The sequence below is a fragment of the Leptosomus discolor genome, chromosome Z (genome assembly GCF_034619465.1).
Source record: "Leptosomus discolor isolate bLepDis1 chromosome Z, bLepDis1.hap2, whole genome shotgun sequence".
NCBI classification, from domain to species: domain Eukaryota; kingdom Metazoa; phylum Chordata; class Aves; order Leptosomiformes; family Leptosomidae; genus Leptosomus; species Leptosomus discolor.
Genome location: NC_141419.1, coordinates 83346373 through 83364319, shown reverse-complemented (window position 1 = coordinate 83364319; position 17947 = coordinate 83346373). Strand labels below are relative to the sequence as shown.

Genomic DNA, 17947 nt, shown 5'->3' with positions numbered 1-17947 from the left:
CTAACAAATGGCCTGTCGTTAATCTCTGACTCACGGCAGCGATGAGGGCAGTGGTGGAAGAAACCCATGAGGTCACTTGCAGCCTCTCTCCCCAGGGAGCTGCACACAACTTCCACCCTGAACCTTTCTGGATGGGTTGGGCACCCATCCCCGGGGGTAGTGGGTCTCTTCCTACATGTCTGTCCTGAGTGTGTTTGTGTGCGGGTGAAGGCGCATGGCGTAACTGCAGTCAAGCTCCTAAACATCTGGGAAATGACCGCATGGTGCAGATGGTACGAGCCCTGTAGCCCCTGTTGGGGAATGTATTCTGGCGTGTGGCATAGCTCTCACTCAGCAGTGGTGCAAGCACGATTAAGGTTCATAGCATTCATAGACCAGAATTCATAGAATAGTTTGGGTCCGAAGGGACCTCTAAAGGTCATCTGGTCCAACCGCCCTGCAGTGAGCAAGGACACCTTTAGCTGGGTCAGGTTGCTCAGAGCCCCATCCAACCTGACCTGGAATGTTTCCAGGAATGGGGCTTCTACCACCTCTCTAGGCAACCTGTGCGGGTGTTTCATCACCCTCATGGTAAAAAATGTCTTCCTTATATCCAGTCCAAATCTACCCTCTTTTAGCTTAAAGCCATCACTCCTTGTGCTATCACAACAGGACCTGCTAAAACGATTGCTCCCACCTTTCCTGTAGGCCCCCTTTAAGAGCTGAAAGGCTGCAATAAGGTCTCCCCAGAGCCTGCTTTTCTCCAGGCTGAAAAACCCCAGCTCTTTCAGCCTGTCCTCATAGCAGAGGTGCTCCAGCCCCCTTATCATTTTTGTGGTCCTCCTCTGGACTTGCTCCAACAGGTCCATGTCTTTCTTGTGCTGAAGACTCCAGAGCTGGACACAAAGACCTGGTCAAAACAAAGCCTGTGTTATCAGCGTGTTGCAATACTGTTGTGATAGTCGAGGTGCTGTGCTGCTGGGAGATGCTGTAGAGAGGTGGGGGAGACCAGTCCTGGCATGCTCGAACCTCAGCTGTGCTCCCCTATGCCAGGGCATTGCCTGGGGCCAGCTCTGCTGGGTGCTCAGCCCTCTCACAGAGAAGACTTCTTCCCCTCTCTTGCTTTTTGAGTCTCCTTCCATGTTTTTATAGAAAGGAGGTCTTTCCTCAGTTGCAAAAGACTTAGAGGTTATAGGCAAAACAGCCAGGACTTCCCATGGTACTGAACAGTGATGGAGATGCAGCACTCACTGCTCAGCCACGCTGGTGAGCTGCACAGGGCTGAGCTGCATTTCAGGAGTGCTGTTGGTGCTACGAATACAAGCTTTGTGTACGTGCAGGGAATAGGTGACTTTCTGCTCTGAATTATTTGGGGGTTTTAAAATGTCTTTCAGAAGGAAAGGAGACACAGTTATTCCACCTCTGACTCCCTCCAGATGCTTGAGCCTCTTGACTAGTGCTGGGGAGTAGATGGATGGCAGGAGACAGGGGCATGCGGGGTGAGATTTCTTTGTCTGGAAGGCCAGAGGAGAAGGGTGCACTGATGGGGATGAGGAAGTGCTGTTTCGTGAGTATGAGGGTTGCCACCAGCCCCGGCTGCTGCAGCCACAGCACAGCCTGAGCTGTGCCTCCAGGATCCTCCCCCTCTGCCTTTGCTGAGCTACAATTTCATTTTTCACTTCTCTTCCGTCCTCTCTTAACTGGGAGAAGTCCTAAATAAAGTTGCTCACTTTTATTTATGGGTGCAGGGGAAGAGACGGACAAAAAGCCTGTGTGCTCCTGACAGCTACAAAGCAGCTGGCTGTTTTTCTTTGCTCGCGTTGGTGAAGCCATCGATCCAGGTGCAGGTGAGCACCCTCCTTGGGCGCATGCGGCTCCCACGTCCCCCTGACCAGGGGGCTTCAGGAGGATGGATGGAGGGGGCTTTGCATCCTGGCTTCTGGCCATTGGGCTGTTGCAGGGCCAGGCTTGTTTGGGAACACCTGTCCTAAAATCCTGGACCCCTGAAAATACAGATGTGTGAACTCTCCTGCCTTAAAAATCCATCACAGGCTTCTTGTCTCCATCTTGATTGGTTCCAGTGAGGTCAACTTTTTTTAATAACTTCTGGACTTCGGCAGGGAAAACTATTTCCTTCAGGAAATAATATAATTAAGGTTGCCTGACACTTCTGATTATAAGCCCCTGTCTTCAGTTGCTTGAAACTATGCCAGCCTTTAACCATTTGGACTGAAACTTCACATGTTTCTGCCTCCGGCTGAATTTTTTTGGAAAATTTTAGCAGAGAGGGTTTTAAGCTGCTCTCGGAACAGTTCTGGGGAGAAAAAGGCATCAGTTTATCCACAGCTTAAAAAAAAAAAAAAACCAAACAAAAAAAACCAACCGAAACAAAACAAAACAAACACCAAAAAACCCAAGAAAAATTCTTGCAGTTGTTCTGCCGAAGAAAGTCTAATATCTTTGTGCTGTGAGACCAGGTCTGATAGTTATGGGCAAGGTTTTCAGCCAGGTGTCAGGGATCTGCTTGTTGCTGACGCCACGAAAATCCACCTTCCCTGCGCCAAGTTGCGAGCCTCTGAAAAACGCTGCTGTGTGGGTGTATTATATATAGTGTGTGTGGGGAGGTAGTGGACGCTCTGCTCCCACAGCAGGAACTGCGCTGCTTTGAGCATGTGTGAGTGCAAAACCTACGCCCCAGCTCTTGCACGGGATGTCTTGCTGCTGGGAAACTGTGGGCCTCTTCTGTTGGTACAAGTAAAATTTAAGATCCCTGATCAACGTAGCCCTTGCTTGTGCCAAGGAGAAAGATTTTTTTTTTATTTGTTTGTTTCGGGGCAAATACTATGTGTCTCCTTTTTTTTTTTTTTTTTTCCCCCAAGAAGTGGTTCAGTTATCCTTTAGCTATTGCTGTAGCTCGCAGATGCATTGTGTGGGACATACAGCATGTAATGGGTGCTGGGCTTCCTTCAGGGTTTTGCAGGGACCTGTTTAAACAGTTAGTGCTTTTGCATTGCAATGATGGCAGGTTCCTCCTAACTCAGCTTGTTGCTACAGAAATGACCAAAACGAGTATTTCTGGGGCCAGTCCAGCAGGGTTATGTGTCACCCACCTTGTCAAGCAGTTGACACATTGATGAAGTGTTCTGATCGTGGCATTGCTGGGACCTCCAGTCCTGGTGATGTGGGATGAGCTCAGGACTGGTGCAAGCCCTTCTGCAGGGACCTGCCCCAGGACTCATCCTTGCTCTGTGGCTGGTGTTATTGCTCCTTACATGAGCCTGCCTGAGCTGTGGTCGAGGATGTCTGCTGGTTTTGGGGCAGTCTCTCACAGATCTTCCTGCTGGCTTACTGGTAGCTCATACCCTGAGCCACGTCCTTCAGCTGGCGACCTGCTTTGAGCATGCTGAGCTCCTCCAAAACCCAATTTGACCTCAATTTGAGGTTCTTAAAAAGCAAATACATGCTTCAACTTCCACAGGGAAAGCTGGGCTGCTGGACCTGTGGCAGGGCTAGCTTGTTCCATCAGGACAGGACAGAGGGTCAGTCCTTTCCATAAGAGCAGGTTCCAGGGACATCTCTCAGCAAAGGCATCAGGATTTTGCACTTTGTACCCAGCATATCACACTGTCGCTGCGAGAGCCATGTCCTTATGGCTTGAGCAGAGGATGCTGCAAAAACCTCCCTGAGGGTGCTTGGTGCTAAACCCGTCTTTCTTGTCATTTTCCTGCCAAGCTGGAATGACAGCCCAGGTGGGTCCCTGGCAGGTAATGATGAACGAGCCTCGCATCTTGCTGTAGCCTGGTCTCATCTGTTCCGCTTCATCCACGGGTAAAAAAAAATATAAACAAATAAAACTAAAAAGTTGCATTGGCATTGCAGGGCAAGGGGAGGCTTGGTGGGGAGAAGGCGTCTCCCCTCCTTGCCAGTCACTTGTCAGCTCCAGGGTGCCTGGCAGAGCAGCTTTTGAGTGATGGGGCGTTGCGGGTGTTGGGCTCGGGGCAGCTGGAGTTAAATTTCTCGGTGGCTGACACCTGACAAGCGTGATAAATTGCGGCACACCATGGCTGCTGGCATGACAAACGGTCCGCTTCCCTCCTTTTAAGCTCTGGGAAAACTTTTTAATTATTTCCCAGCGCCTTGCAAATGAGGGTTTCTCCATCAAGCACCCTGCAGAGTTTAGGGGGGGGTGTATTTACTTAGGTTTTGTAAGCGAGTGGGGGGTGGATGGATTTTGTAGTTTGGGTTTCTGTAGCATCCTCCTGCTGACTCGCCCAGGCTTTGGGTGGGGTCCCAGGGAGGGCTCTGGCAAAGCTCATCTGGTAGGGAGCTAATTAAAGCATGTGGTGTTCCAGGCTTGGAGTTGCTGTCACCCTTGGGAAAACATCTCCACAGGAGTGACTCCCAGACTTTCCTCTTGCCAGTGGAGTTTGGCTCTTATTTTTCATTTTTAATAATGCAGAACCATAAGACTTTTTTTTTCCTCCTTAAAGCATTTAAAAAGGAGGGAGGGAACAGCACAACTTCAGCCACAAGAGCTAGATAATGATCATGGATCTCGACTGATAATTTGTTTATCTAACACAAAAAGCGTATTTGCTGCTATAACTGAAGGCACCTCTGGTTGCAATAATGCCGCAGACTCGATGTCACTAGGCAGCATGTCAGATGTAGCCCAGAAAGTCTCTCTCCTGTTTCCAGTCCTCGGTGTCCATGCTGCAAAGCCGTACATGCATGCTTTCCTCTTTACACTCCCGGGTTCAGTCGGATTGTCCTTTCTCCTGCACAGTTTAACACATATGTGAGGCTTTGCAGGATTAGGGCTTAGGCCGTGCAAGACCTCGTGGGCAAATATCTTGGTGTTGGGCTGACGATTTAGTGCTGCTATGCTGTTTTGGCTGGGGAGCATTGCTGTCTGTCTTTAAAGAAGATTGGAGATGCCCCAAGCTGCAGGGTTTTTTTTCTCCCTCTACCCTTTCATGTCTCTAAATCAAAATAATTAAGCAAATGCATGCTTTGGGGCTGGACTGTGATGCTCATGTGGGAGGACTCTTCACCTAGAAAACTAGCTTCATCTTTACACTGGTTACCCGGCACCGTCAGGGCTGGAAAACAGATGCCCCCCTCCCTTGGTTGTTTTTTAAACCCATAGCGATGGCAGAGCTACATCTGGTAACCTGACAAGTTGTCTCTTCTGTTTTGTTGAAGAAAATCCCAGATCTGAGCAGCGAGGGTTGGTCAAGCAGCTAGAAGAATCCCCTGGACGTTGATGAGAAATTGGGGACGCCCCAAGGACTCTGGACTGGTGGAGAGGTAAGAGGTGGGTTAAAACTCTTGCTCACCCAGTTTGTCCTCAGTTGGTGTGCTCTGGGCCACCTGGCTGTGGTGGGGCTTGCAGGCCATGTGTCTTTTGGCTAGGATGGCATTTATTAAAGTGTGGCAAAAGGCTGCTCCTGGCTGTTGTGTGTGAGCAGCCCCATGGATGCCGTGCAAAGGGGGCAGATGCTGACAGTGGTTATTTAGGTTGTAGAGGGCCAAGTTTGGATGAACAGCTTGGAAAATGAGCCCTCCTGCTTGAAAGCCCTTAGGGCAGCTTGGGCATACGTGGTCTAACTGGGGTAGCAGAGGTCCCGTGGTGGCTGAACTACTCTGGAACAGGTTGAGTATCACCCAGCCCTGCTTTGTGGTGGGAGGTGAGGTGCCACATCTCACAGACAAGCACAACTTCAAGCTCTCAGGCCTGCTGGATGTTCCTTCTGCTTTCTTGCACTGGCACCTGCAGTATCACAGATGTGATAAACTTCCCTGGGGTCTGCTCTGCTGAAAAGGGCAGCGTCCACTTAGTAGACAACCACCTTCACCAGCCGTGGTCAAGGGATTGCTCCAACTCTGAGACCTGTTGCGTGTGTTCTTTGTATGGGGCTATGATAACAGCATTGCTTGAGGAGAGGTTTGGGGTCATCTTGAAGCTATGGGGACCCTGGTGGAGCAGGGAAGGGGCCTGTGGATGGGGCTGCCCTGTTTGGGGACGCAAATCCTGCAGAGCTGTGCTGGGGAAGCCAGTGCTTGCTGGTGCTGTGCTTGAAAAATGAAGATGATAAATTAAAATTTAACAAGTCTCTAAATGCCCAGAAAGGACATCTTAAGTGGGAATTGTCACTATTTGACTAGCACAACCCCCTACTTAGCTAAAACTGCATGGCTTTAATTAGGTTGATCTTGGAAAAGCAATAGCTTACACCGAAGAGGAGAAACTGTTCACCAAACTAGCATGAAGTGTCATGAATTTTCCTTGTACAGCTTCCCTGCCCTCTCTCCCCATATCATATCACGCTTCTCAGGGGTGTTTTGCAGCTGCTTTTACCCTGGATTGGCGGAGTCCTGTATCCTCTGAGCCACAGACAAGGACAGAAATGCTTCCTGAGGGCAAGGCTGAATGCAGGCTCTGGAGTTAAAAGCTCAAGGTTAAGGGACCGCAGGGGTGGGCAGCACCTGATGGAATCGCGTTGGGGAGGGCTGGGGTCTGGGCATGCAGAGATACTCTGCAGCAGAAAAACTCTGCCCTTGGCATTGCCTAGTGGTGGTATCCATGTAGTGGCATGGGATAAGGACCTCTTTCCTCCCCATCCTCAGTGTGGACCAGCTCACCCATGGGACTTCTCGCAGCTCTACAAATAGAGCAGCTCAAGGCGGGTACATTGCTAATAATACCAATTACTGTTACACGCTGGCTACAAGGTACACTGGCAGTAATGGGATCCAGGGGGATGAAATGAAAGCGATATAATATGGTGAGATAAATTAGTGTTGTAAAATTAGCCATGGGTCTAGTCAGGGATCTGACAAATGTGTCGCGGCTTCGGTACAAGCTCTGAGCGCTGCTGAATTGGATTTAGTGGCCCAGAGCAAAGCAGATGGGAGCAAGGGAAAAAAGAGTTTATGAGGGGTCTCCGTACACACATGCTAACAGTTAATGCTGCTTGTTTCTTCCTCGGCGTTGCTGAATGATACGTCCCCTGGCACCCACTTGTACGTGGCAGCAGAGGAATAAAAGCCCAGCCCTGTCGATGTGCTATTGGAGTAGTTAGAGCCTGGCAGAGAGATGGGAAGGGGGTTAGAGAAGCAGCAGCAGGCTGGTACTCCTGCCAGCCTTGGTGCCTCAGCTGCCGGCCCCTGCCCTGCATCACGGCCATAGGCTTCCTTGCCTGAGTTCCTCCCAAAGAGAGCATCAATAGGGTTTGGCTGGGATGTGTAGCAGGCATTTGCACATGTTTTAGCCACGTAGGGAGGGTAGAAAGCCGAGTTCTGTTTCCCATGTTGCAGCCTGACCTGTTTTTCCATTCCTGGCTGGGCTTTGGGGCAGAACGATGGCTGGAGCATCCTGCTAAGGACAGGGGCTTTGCCTGTTCAGCCAGGGTGTGCAGCCTACTCTTTCCAGTCCAGATATACACATTATGCTTTCCCCTCTGAGGCACAGAGTTGAAGCCAGGAGACGTTTTTTGTGCCTCGTGGAGGCTAGAAAATGGATGTGACCAGTTCCAGTGGGATCCACTTCCTGGTGGCTCGTTAGGACAGGCTCCACTAGGGGGACGCAAGCGGTCCTGCCTGTGAGTGATGGATGGCCGTCAAGAGCTTCTTACAAGTTTGTAAATGCAGGCTAATGGCATGTTTAATGGCTGACACATTACACAGGATCTAGGGAGGAGCAGGCATGATTTAAGTCTGGTTTGGTGGGGCATGTCGTGTGGGTCACTTAATAGTAACAAAAAAGGGGGAGAAAAATTCTAAATATGCTTTGTAGTGCTCTGTGGTGGAGCTGGGGGCAGGGCAGAGGGCTTGCAAGGGGGTCTATGCAAGGCCTCTCCAAGTTGTGCCATGATGGTGCGAGAGGTATGGTGGGTACATGGCAGATGTGTCTGCTGGAGGGCACTAGCTCGTCACATCCCTGGGGATGAGATTGCAGAGGGCAGGCTGCTGTCCTGTCCTGTCCTGTCCTGCCTTCTGCAGCAGCACCAGGTTCAGCAACACATCCCAAGGGATCATCTCAGCACTGCCTGGAGCATCCCGAGAGACTTGAGTGAACTTGTGTGCTGAGCCCATGTGGATGGAGACCTGAGGAGACGAGCTCCAGTTTGTGGGAGGTCAGCCTGGCTGCTGCCAGCAGTCCCTGCATCCTCGTGCTGCACGCAAGGCACAAAGTATCTCAGTATCCAAACCAGCTCCAGGGCTAAGTTATCCTGGAAAAACCGATGGGGTGGTGAACTGCAGCAGTGAAGGGAGCCCCTTCCCTTGACTTTGCTGCCAGAGAAGTAGTGATGTGGGACCATGGCAAGGAGCAGCAGGACAATGAGCCCGCGGTTGGAGTGCTAGTAGCAGCATAAATAGAAATACGACTTCTTGGGTTCTTGTGCAGCAATGATACATCTTGTTTCTATTGACTTTCTTAAGCCTCTAAAATACATTGTAGATTGATCTACAAATCTGCAAAAAGCACCTGTTTTTTTTAAAGTCTAAAGCAATTTTCTGCCTGCTCCTTGTGGTTGGCTCTGAACAGACACATGTTCTCTTGTCCTATTTGAGGCTGGCGTGCTGCCACGGTGGTAGGAAGTTTAGCAATACTTGAGCTGGATCGATTCAAGCCCATTATCTGTGCTGCCTGGGACTCAGTGGCAAAGGGGAAAAAATACTCTCCCCAAACGCATCAAAGCCCTGTGATAAGGACACGCAGTTGAGCTCTATTTATAGATGGACAGATGTCTTGCCAAAGCTCTGCTGCTGTCACTTGGTAATGCAGTTTTTGAGTGTTTAGCAGTGTTTGGGTCTGAAGGAATCTGTTCTACCTTCTGGCTTAGGAGCGTCCCCTCCAGGCACAGCCCACAGTAGTGTTGCTTCTAGGTGGGCTTTGTCCTTTCTCCAGTTAGGACTGCTTTTTAGATGGGAAGAATGAAGTGGCTCAGAAGTCTTGTAGGTGCTCGTGGAGTTGGTGACCAAGATAAGGTCTGACCAGAAATCTCTCATCTTGTTCTTGCATCTTCACAGACCCAAAGGGACCTTGGAGGTCTCCAGAGCAGGACTGCCACCCGTGCTGTATCAGATCAATGTGGCTGTTAAGCTGAGTGTTCGCAGCTTAAGCACGGACATCCCCCATCTCCTGGTGTACCTGGCCCTCAGCTGTGCCACACTCCCAGCAAAGGGGTTTTTCCAGCTGTTCTCCCTAAACCTCCCAAACAGCAATGTGTGGCCACTGACATGTTGCATCTCACGTGTTTTCCTCCTTCATCAAATGCTATTAAGGATGTTTCAATCAGTCATGCATGCATGCTTGGAGTGGTTCCTCAGTCCAAGTTAACATAGGTCTTGCAGTGTATGTGCACATACATCTTCAGTGAGTGTGTGGTTTTTGAGTGGATGGGGGAAAGGGTGGGGTGAAATGGGTTACCAACTGTAGATTCAGTTCCTGGTGTGAAGGAGTGCCTGTGCTCATGTGGTGGAGTTGCTCTTCATTTCCGTCCATACATTGGTCTGTCAAAATACTGATGAAACTGGGAATGGGAGAAGTGCAAAGGCTTCACACTGACTAGCTTTGAGTATTATTGTTAAAGGTGCTGTGCTGGTTTTCACACAGTTATGACCCTGGGAAGCAGTGGCCTGAAGTGACATTGCAGCCACAGTTTTTCATGACAGACTTGCAAAATCGTCCAGTTTGGAATGGTCTTCAGAGGTCTCAAGTCCAGCAGAGACTGCACTAAGCAGGAGGCTGAGATTGAACATGGATGCTCAGGACTTTATCCAGCATGCTCCTGAAAGCCCCTGCATATGGACAGAGTGTAGGCTGTTTGGGACAGTGTTCTAGTGCTGGTGGGCTCTCGAGGGGAGAAAAGTTTCTCCTTGCATTCGGTGGGAACCTTTTGTTTCACCTGCTGCCCACTGTCACTCATCCTCTTGCTATGTGTTGCTGCAGAGGGCCTGGCTGAATCTTCTCAACAAGCTCCCTGGCCATCTCAGTGGCTCCAGTTAATCAACATGTGTCTCATCTTGGGGCTCCCAAAACTAGGAGCAGTGTCTTGATGTGGTTCGAGAGCAGTATGAGCTGCTGGCTGTGCTGCTGCTCTTGCAGCCCAGCGTGCCATTGGCCCCCTTTGCTGCCCAGGTGCAGGGCTCACCGCCTGCCAGGACCCGCGCTGGCATGGGGTGGGTGTCCCTATGCCCAAGCCCTCTACCACACCATGGCAATGGGCTGGAGATTTCACAATAAGTGCTTTTTTTTTTTTTTTTTTTTTTTTTCAGGCTTTGTGGATTGTGGCTGCAGGAGGGAAGGAGTTGTCCATGGGCAGGTTTGGGGACAGAGACGTGACTTTTTTTGGGTTTTTTAACATGTCCTCCTCATCAGGTGCAGGATAGTTGTTTTATGGCTTCTGGCTGCGTGCCATTCCCAAGCCTGGGAGAAAGGAGATTTCTCCTCCCCAGGGTGTTCATAATGTGTTCATCTGCACGGCTCCTGCAGAGCTCTCTGAACATCCCTTGCTCTCTGCTTGGTTTTAGTCTGTCTCCAGGGTGCTGCTTAGCTTCGCTCATATATTCCTCTGATGAGTGGGCAAGACAGGAAGCAAATATCTTTGTTACAAAACCACATATGGGCTTTCAACGGGTGATGACACTTCCCCAAGCTATCTGTCTACTGAATGCACTTTCCCCCACTTGTTTATATTCACAGGAGTGTTACTTAGCTGCTCAGGTGGGCCATAGATGTCGAGAAAGATGTCAGTGTCAGAAGGCTTTAATGCAAGGCTTCCTGCTGTTCTGTGTGATGTGTGGTGGATGAGACCTCAATGTGCTGGGGGCTGTGGGTGCGGGAGAGGGACTGTCTGCTGAGTCTGGCATGGGAGCTATGGCTCAGGAGAGAGGCAGCAGTAGTGCTGGAGGTGGCTTTTTACAGCTGGACCGGGATGCTAAGCTGCAGCATGACCAAGATGATCATTCAGTAAATGAGGGCTCTGATGGAGCAAGCAGTGTTTTCCAATTAAAAGGAATAACCATCAGCAAGAGGGACTGTAACTCCCTCTGAAACCATTTCAGATGGTGTGATGGCTGCTGCGGGTCTCGCAGCTCCTGGAGGACTATGGTGGTGGATGCCCGATGCTCCGTGCAGTAGAGCTGGGGATCACAGGGCCACAAATGTGGGGTGCATTTGCCTGAGGTGGGAGCTGCCCCACTGAGTCCTGGCTCTGAGCCATGGAGAACCATTGTCAGCCCAGAGTTGGGCATACGGCTGTGTAAGGGATCACCTGCGTCAGATGGAGGGGGTAAAAATGCAGACCTGCCTGCTCATAGTCCCTGTTAGTGCCAAGGGGGAAGTGCATGCTAGGGGGGTCTGCTGGAGGAGCTGTTCAGCTGCAAAGGAGATGGGCAGGATTCCACATCTGGGTAGGAAAGGGAGCAAGGGGCTCAGCTGCACACACCTGTGTCCCTTCTGTGGCCATGGTGCTCCCCGGGTTGCGTTTGCTCAGCACCACCAAGGCTGTTTGTAGGGGAGGGAAGAATGCAGCGCTGATGGCACCCCTTAGCAACGTCTACTGTATTATTTTTCCCTTTAGAATGACTCTCTTTAAGCTCTGGGTAGCTCTAGGAAGCCTCTGCTGAGGCCCCATGTTTCCAAGGCAATTTACAGCACACACCAGCCCCTCAGCATTTGTTACAGCCCCTAACGAGGACGGTTCAGTGCTGCCCTTCAGTAAGATCACATATTACCGGCTCTTTTTTCTTCCTCTTGCCCTAAATTGTTGCACTTTACATCGAAAAGGAGGGGCATGCACATGGGGGCCCGCACAATTTATGGATCAGAGATTTATATGCCGCTGCGACACTGTATTTTTTCCCCACAGTGACACTTTATTGCCACAAATTACCAAACAGGCAAGGTTACGCAAGTGACAGCAGGCAGAGCTGTAAAGGACAGGAACAAACGGCAGCAGGAAAAGTACCCAGAGGAGAGAGGGTCAGGCACCAGGCAGAAATAAAACAAGACGGGAGGTGGGACGAGCGTCAGAAATAGGCTTGCCTTGCAGCAAGATGCGTGGGTGAAGCCTGGGAATCAGCGTGCCATCTCTGGTGCGTGGGCATCCCACGGGGTCAGGAGAGCAGCTGGTGGTCTGAGTTTGGATTCTGTAAGTCCTTGATTCCCACCCCACCAACAAAGTTGCTAGGTGCTTCTGCAGGCTGCTTTTCGCTGGGAGAATTACAGGTTTTAGTTGCTGAAAGTTTTTTCCGCTACGCTGAGTGGTGTTGGCAGGGAGAAGCATCCTTAGAAAGTGAGACTCTATCTTCCTTCTAACCGCCCTTCATCCCCAGCAATGTTCGGCCTGTGGTAGGGGAACTTGGGGAGGTGGTGGTGTCCCTGTTCTTGCCCCCACACCAGCAGTTGGTAAAACCGTGAAGTGACCTGTGCCATACAGAGCAGACAGATACAGATCTCCAGAGGTGGGAAGCCACAGACTCTCATCTTGGGCTGGCAGGGGTCTTGTCATCCCAACCATGGCACCAGCAGTACTGGAGTTGGGGCCACTCTGGGCAAATATCGGGAGCACCGTGACCCCCGTGAGAAAGTAATTTGCAGTCTTGTTTTCTCAGCTTGGTTTTCAGCTCTCTGCCTGTGTGCTGTAGGGAACAGTCAGGTCATCTCTTGGCTTTGTTTGGACATCAGGCTTGGATCTGGAGGCTGAAGGGTAATGGCATCGGTTTTACCGCCTCCGTGGAAGAGGGAGGTAGGTGCTGGGGCGGTGGGCAGCATTCAGGGGGTTAATAAGACACGTTCTGCCTTGCAAATGGTTGCAGTATTCCATTGCTTTATGGTTGTGGGGAGAGGAAATGTCCCAGGCTTGTTCTTTGGTGGGACAGGGTGATCACTTATGCCCATCTATATTAATGCATTGAATGCATGTGGTGGTGAGTGGGGGACAAGCACCGCCCTTGGGCAGAGGGGTATCCGCTTTGCTGCCAAGCGTCTGCAGCAGCCCTGCTGCGGCATACTTTGGCTTTGGTTGAGCAGCTCTGTCTGTGCCCACTCAGACAAGTTAGATCAGCTTAACTTCAAACGAATGTAAAAACTGAAAGGCTCGAGATTGGCAGAGGTATTAAGGTTGCCTTTGAGCTGGAGATGCTACTCAAAGCTGTCGGGGAGCTGTCACTCTATTGTTGTTGCAACAAAATGCTACCGGAGGAGCTGAGAGCTGCTGAGGCTCTGGAGCCACAGCCAAAATTGCATTTAACTAGCAGAATTGTGCTACAGCTGTGGCACTTGCTACACCAGCCTTAGGGAGAGCCAGCAGTGCTGTGTGCTGCCCTCCCTGGCAGCAAGATGGAGGGGGCTCAGGTCACCTTTGCACCATGATGGACCATTGCAGAAGGGAATTTGACTTGTCTCTTCCCATGCTTTTAAAAGATAATTTCCCTTGAATCCCAATGCCATAAGCCAGGTATTTAATCTTACTTGAAGGGAGCATGTCTAACGCATGCAGGGCATCACAAACAATAGTAAGCAATCAATAGGCTAAATCCTGAGGTCTCTTACCTGGACTTCGTTGGAGTAAAGGTTGACAAAGTGCTGAGTTGTTACTCGAGGTTTCAGCCCTGCACTGAGGGCAGGAGAAGTGATTGACTGATTTATTGATGATGCATTTCACTATGAATCTAGTCTGTCTCTTAGTCACAAATGCTCATTTGAGCATAAATCATGGGCTGCCATAAGCAGATAGCTTCTCCTACAGCAGAGCTGGGCAAAAGGATTTCATATGAATGGCTTATTTGGTGAAAACCAGTTTTGGATCAACGGGAATAGCTTGTGTTTCTGTGTTATGCTTGGCAAATAGCCTCAGCAGAAGAAAGTGAAAGGCCACTTGTGAAAAAGATCAAGCGCTGGGTTTTGACACGATGTTTAGATCTCATTTCAAACCAGTTTTAGATTTTCCTCCCAAATCAAAAAGCCAGCCGAGTTTCAGAAGATCCCTCTGAAACCCTTTTTCCTCACCCTCTGTGCCTGGCTTCTGCAGCGAAGCAGCGAAACGTGGCACTTCTTAAATCTGGCGCTGACTTGCTGCGAGCCCATGTACTTCATTTATTTTTAGTTCACCCAGCAGTGTGAAGGCTCAGGCGGCTGACGGGTGTTCGTTTGGTGCTGCTAAGCTGGGGGCTGGGGTGTGTAAGGCTGTGGAGGGACAGCTCACACACCCCTGGGTTTGCTCCTGCACCCCTGGCTTTGCTCTCATGCAGGGGTACTGGGCTGCTTCTGCCTCAGCAGACTTGTGGGAGGCTTAGGAGAGACAGCAGCCAACAATGCCTCGTCCCCCGTACAAGGTTAGGCAAAGCGTTAGCTGTTTCTGCAGCAAAAGAGTGTGCAAGCCCTTTGAAGGTGTCCTGTGGAGTAACCTTCAACCCAAAGACTCAGCAGCTGGGACATGGCTTGCTTGCCCCCTCATTCTTGAATCATCATCCATTTTTTTGATTCTTTAAGCAGAGTAGTTATTAATTCAGGAATAAAACCATGCTACTCTTATCACCTCCGTGGTTATTTTTTTTCCCTGTAGTGTTGATTCGTCTTTGTTTTGAGCCTGCCTGCTGCTGGCTACCTCTGCCGTGGCTCCCAGAGCCTGTGCTCACTGTTGCAGCACGTGGATACGCCCGCAGTAGGTGCTGTAGGAAACCACTCAGACAGATTTGTGCATGTGTATATGTCTCTCTAAGTATTTCCCATTAATTAATGGACACTGGAGTCTGTCGTCTGTAACGAGCGCTCACTGGCGGGTCATAAATTGCTTGTATGACAAGATGGCAGTGAATGCTGGGCGAGCCGTGGCTATCGGCGCTGGGTTTGGGAGCGAGGGACGAATGTCAGTCAATATGTGCAGCCGATTGCAAGATCCCTGAGGTATCCTGCCTGCTCGCACTGGAGGAACCCTTGCTGTGGGCTCCGGCAAAAGGGCAGCGATGCTATATCAGACTCCACAATTACCTGGCAAACCCCAGCCCCACTGCTGCTTTTTTTGATGTGGAGGGAGGAGAAGGAAGGAGCTTGTGCCGTGGTGGCCACCGCTGCTCCACAGGGATGCTGGCTGAAGCTCGGGTGGATACACTCAGAGTGACCCCTCCTAACCCACGCTGTGTTTTGCTGCCTCCCGCACCTCAGAGAAGCCACTGTGTGCCAGGGCCTGGGATCTGTGCTCCAGCAGTGCCATGGCTTCCAGCAAGCCCTGCTTGGCAGCTGGAGTGCCCTGCAGTGGTGCCAGCACCAGACATCCCTGACATGCCTTGCCTGCTGGCACTGCCACTCGAATGGTGGCACGAGGCTCTGCTGGGCTGCTCCGTGCAAGACCAATGCTTTTGGTGGCCTTGCTGGGCAGCATTCAAGGAAGCAACTGTGTGTGTGACACCAGCAACTGGGTCTCAGACCACCAGCAAGTGGTGGTTGAGGTGCAGTATTGCAGAACAGTACTAGGCTGATCCATGTGGGTGTACTGGAGCACAGGGCTGAGTGTGATGAATCTGAGTGTTCACAGCCTGTTCAGTCATAGTCCTGTACTGAGCCCAAAGTCTGAGCCCCACATAGGAGACCCACCCGAGGGGAGCAGCACTGGCACCAAAATCTACATCCTCCGGGGGAGCAGACATGGACTGGGACTGATTCTTGCTGTATCCCCAATGAGACTAATCCCTGCTGCAGCCCTCTGAAGCACACCATGCGAGCTGCGTGCTGTAGATCCATCTCCATTTTGGCTGGCACTCTGAAGCTGAGGTTCAGTCACCCGTTGTGCTCATTAGGACTCCAGCAGTCAGAGCAGGGCTCCTGCTTGGAAGGACAGTTGTGGGTGCTGGGCACCCCGTGGGACCTGTCACTCTTGCCACAGTGCAGGGAGAGCAGTCTGCATTTACTGGGGAACTGAATTATCTGCTTCCCCAAGTGGGGAAAATAATAATAATAAAAAAAGTGCCTTCTACTAGGTCATGAGCCATTACCTCGAGGGGCCCTTCATCAGCTGATGAATTCTACTTAATAAAATAAATACTGAGAGAAAATGTAATTGGATTTCATTTATTACCCAGTTCCGCCTAGCAGCCCCAGATTATACAAAAGCAATTAGAGAAAGCTCTCCATTAATAGCTATCTTCAAGCCGCCCAATGGGCTCATTCCATCAAACCTTCTGGCTCGTGTAATTTCCTTTCTTGGAGCTTGCTCCTGGCTGGGGGAGGATGTGGGGTGTGCAGCACCATTGCCAGTGGTCTGTAAACAAAAGCAGCCCTGTCTCTAACAGTTACACAGGCATCATCTTCCCAAGCATGTGGCTCTGCCAAAGGGTCTCCTGGTTTGGGGCAAGAAGCCAGAGCACCTGGGCAGTTTGGCTGCAGACTAGGGCTTGGTTGTGTCTTTCTGGTCTGGGAGCATCCTTCCTCCCCTTGGCATTGCCACGTGGTGAATCTTTTCTGTGCTGCTTGGCAGTGGGTATGCAGAGTCCCACAGGGGCATTGGGTGCAATGCTGTCCCCCTTGGGATGAAGCTGGTTCTCTGGTGCTGATCCTTCCCCTAATGCCAGCAGGTTGCGTAGCAGCTTCCATCTCTCCCAGCTTGCAGGGATACAGAATGCTTCTGCTTCCTCGCTTTTTGCTGAGAGCTCAAGAAGGCCCTGGGACAGCTTGCTAAGGTTGAGCGGAGGAGCATATCTCATAGCACCTCTCTGAAAGTCTTACAGCAACACAGAGAAGTGTGTTTGAGGCCTGTCACAAGGCAAGGACAGATGTCTGGCACTTGTGTTGTCACTGAGGACAACATGCAGGTTAATCTGCAGCAAAGGTTTAGCCTGGTATCTTTACTCCTAATCCCTGTTTACAATAGTGGATGAGGAAAGACAATTACAGTAGAGATGGCTTGTGGGGCGAGAGATGCTGATTGATCCTGGTGCGTGGTCAGTGAGGAGTGGTCCAGCCTGACGGGTGGGAGTAGGAGGGGAGGTATAGTGTGTATGTGTGAGTACAGCAGTGAGGGGGTGCAGCCCTCTGCCTGACTCTTCCAGCCTGTGCACTTACAGTCCTGGAGGGAGGTTGTCCAGCCATGATGCTGGCTCTTGGGTCAGTCTCATCAGTGTGTGGGGGGGCCTCTAAGGACCATCACAGTAGACCCAGGGCTGGATGGAGAGAAGGGATTTTGAAGGTTGATCCCCTTGCAGTTTGGAGGGGGAGGAAAGGCTTTGGGGCCCAGGGAGGCTCTGGGCTCCTGCATGAGGGTGGCATTGCCTTCTCATTCCTTGTCATCGCCCTGGGGAGAAGCCAGCACCCTTTCTCGGCTCAGACAACCAACTGTTCCAGCTGATGGTTTGATGGAGCCGGAGTGGCTCAGCAGGGATGCGCCAGCCCCCCTTGTGTGTGGGAACCTGTGCTTGGCTCCAGTATCTTTGATACCCCTTGCTGTGAACACACTCTCTCCCTCGCTGCCTCTTGCTGTCACCTTTCCTGGCTCACTTTTCATCCCCTCCCTTTCATGCCTCCATTGGCCTTGTCGTCCCTGGTGAAGGGAGCAGCACAGCTGGGAAGGAGCTGATGTTTCGATTCAAGCAAGAAACAATATAAGGCATAATGCAACCAGAAAAGTACAGGCAGATGGAGAGGGGCAGCAAGAATATGTGACTCTCTATCTTCATTGCAAGGCTTGTGTCTGTTGTCTTGCCTCTGTGCTGCTTGCTGGCAAAGGAGGGGTCGCCAGCGAGCAGAGCTGTGCTGTGAGGGTTTTGTTTGCAGGCAGCAGGGTTATTTCTGCTGGGTGGCAAGGCACAGAAAAGCAAAAGGGGTTTTCTTAGGGAGGGTGAGCTTGGGAGCAGGGGGATGTGGGAAAGTGATGTGATGGGAGACCCAAAAAGGACAGAGTGGTAAGATCTTCATGATGTGCCCCCAGAAAATGCCTTGCAAATGCAAGCTGTCTGTTCACCCTGG

General features: G+C 51.0%; 1 protein-coding gene across 1 annotated transcript in view; it reads left to right on the top strand.

Annotated features, from left to right (window-relative positions):
- Nucleotides 1-17947, top strand: part of CNTFR (ciliary neurotrophic factor receptor) — a 208174-nt gene that overhangs the window by 49424 nt on the left and 140803 nt on the right. The window contains exon 2 of the mRNA XM_086480218.1: nt 5185-5289. The gene's annotated coding sequence lies outside the window, so the exon portion shown is untranslated. The remainder of the gene's footprint in view (nt 1-5184; nt 5290-17947) is intronic.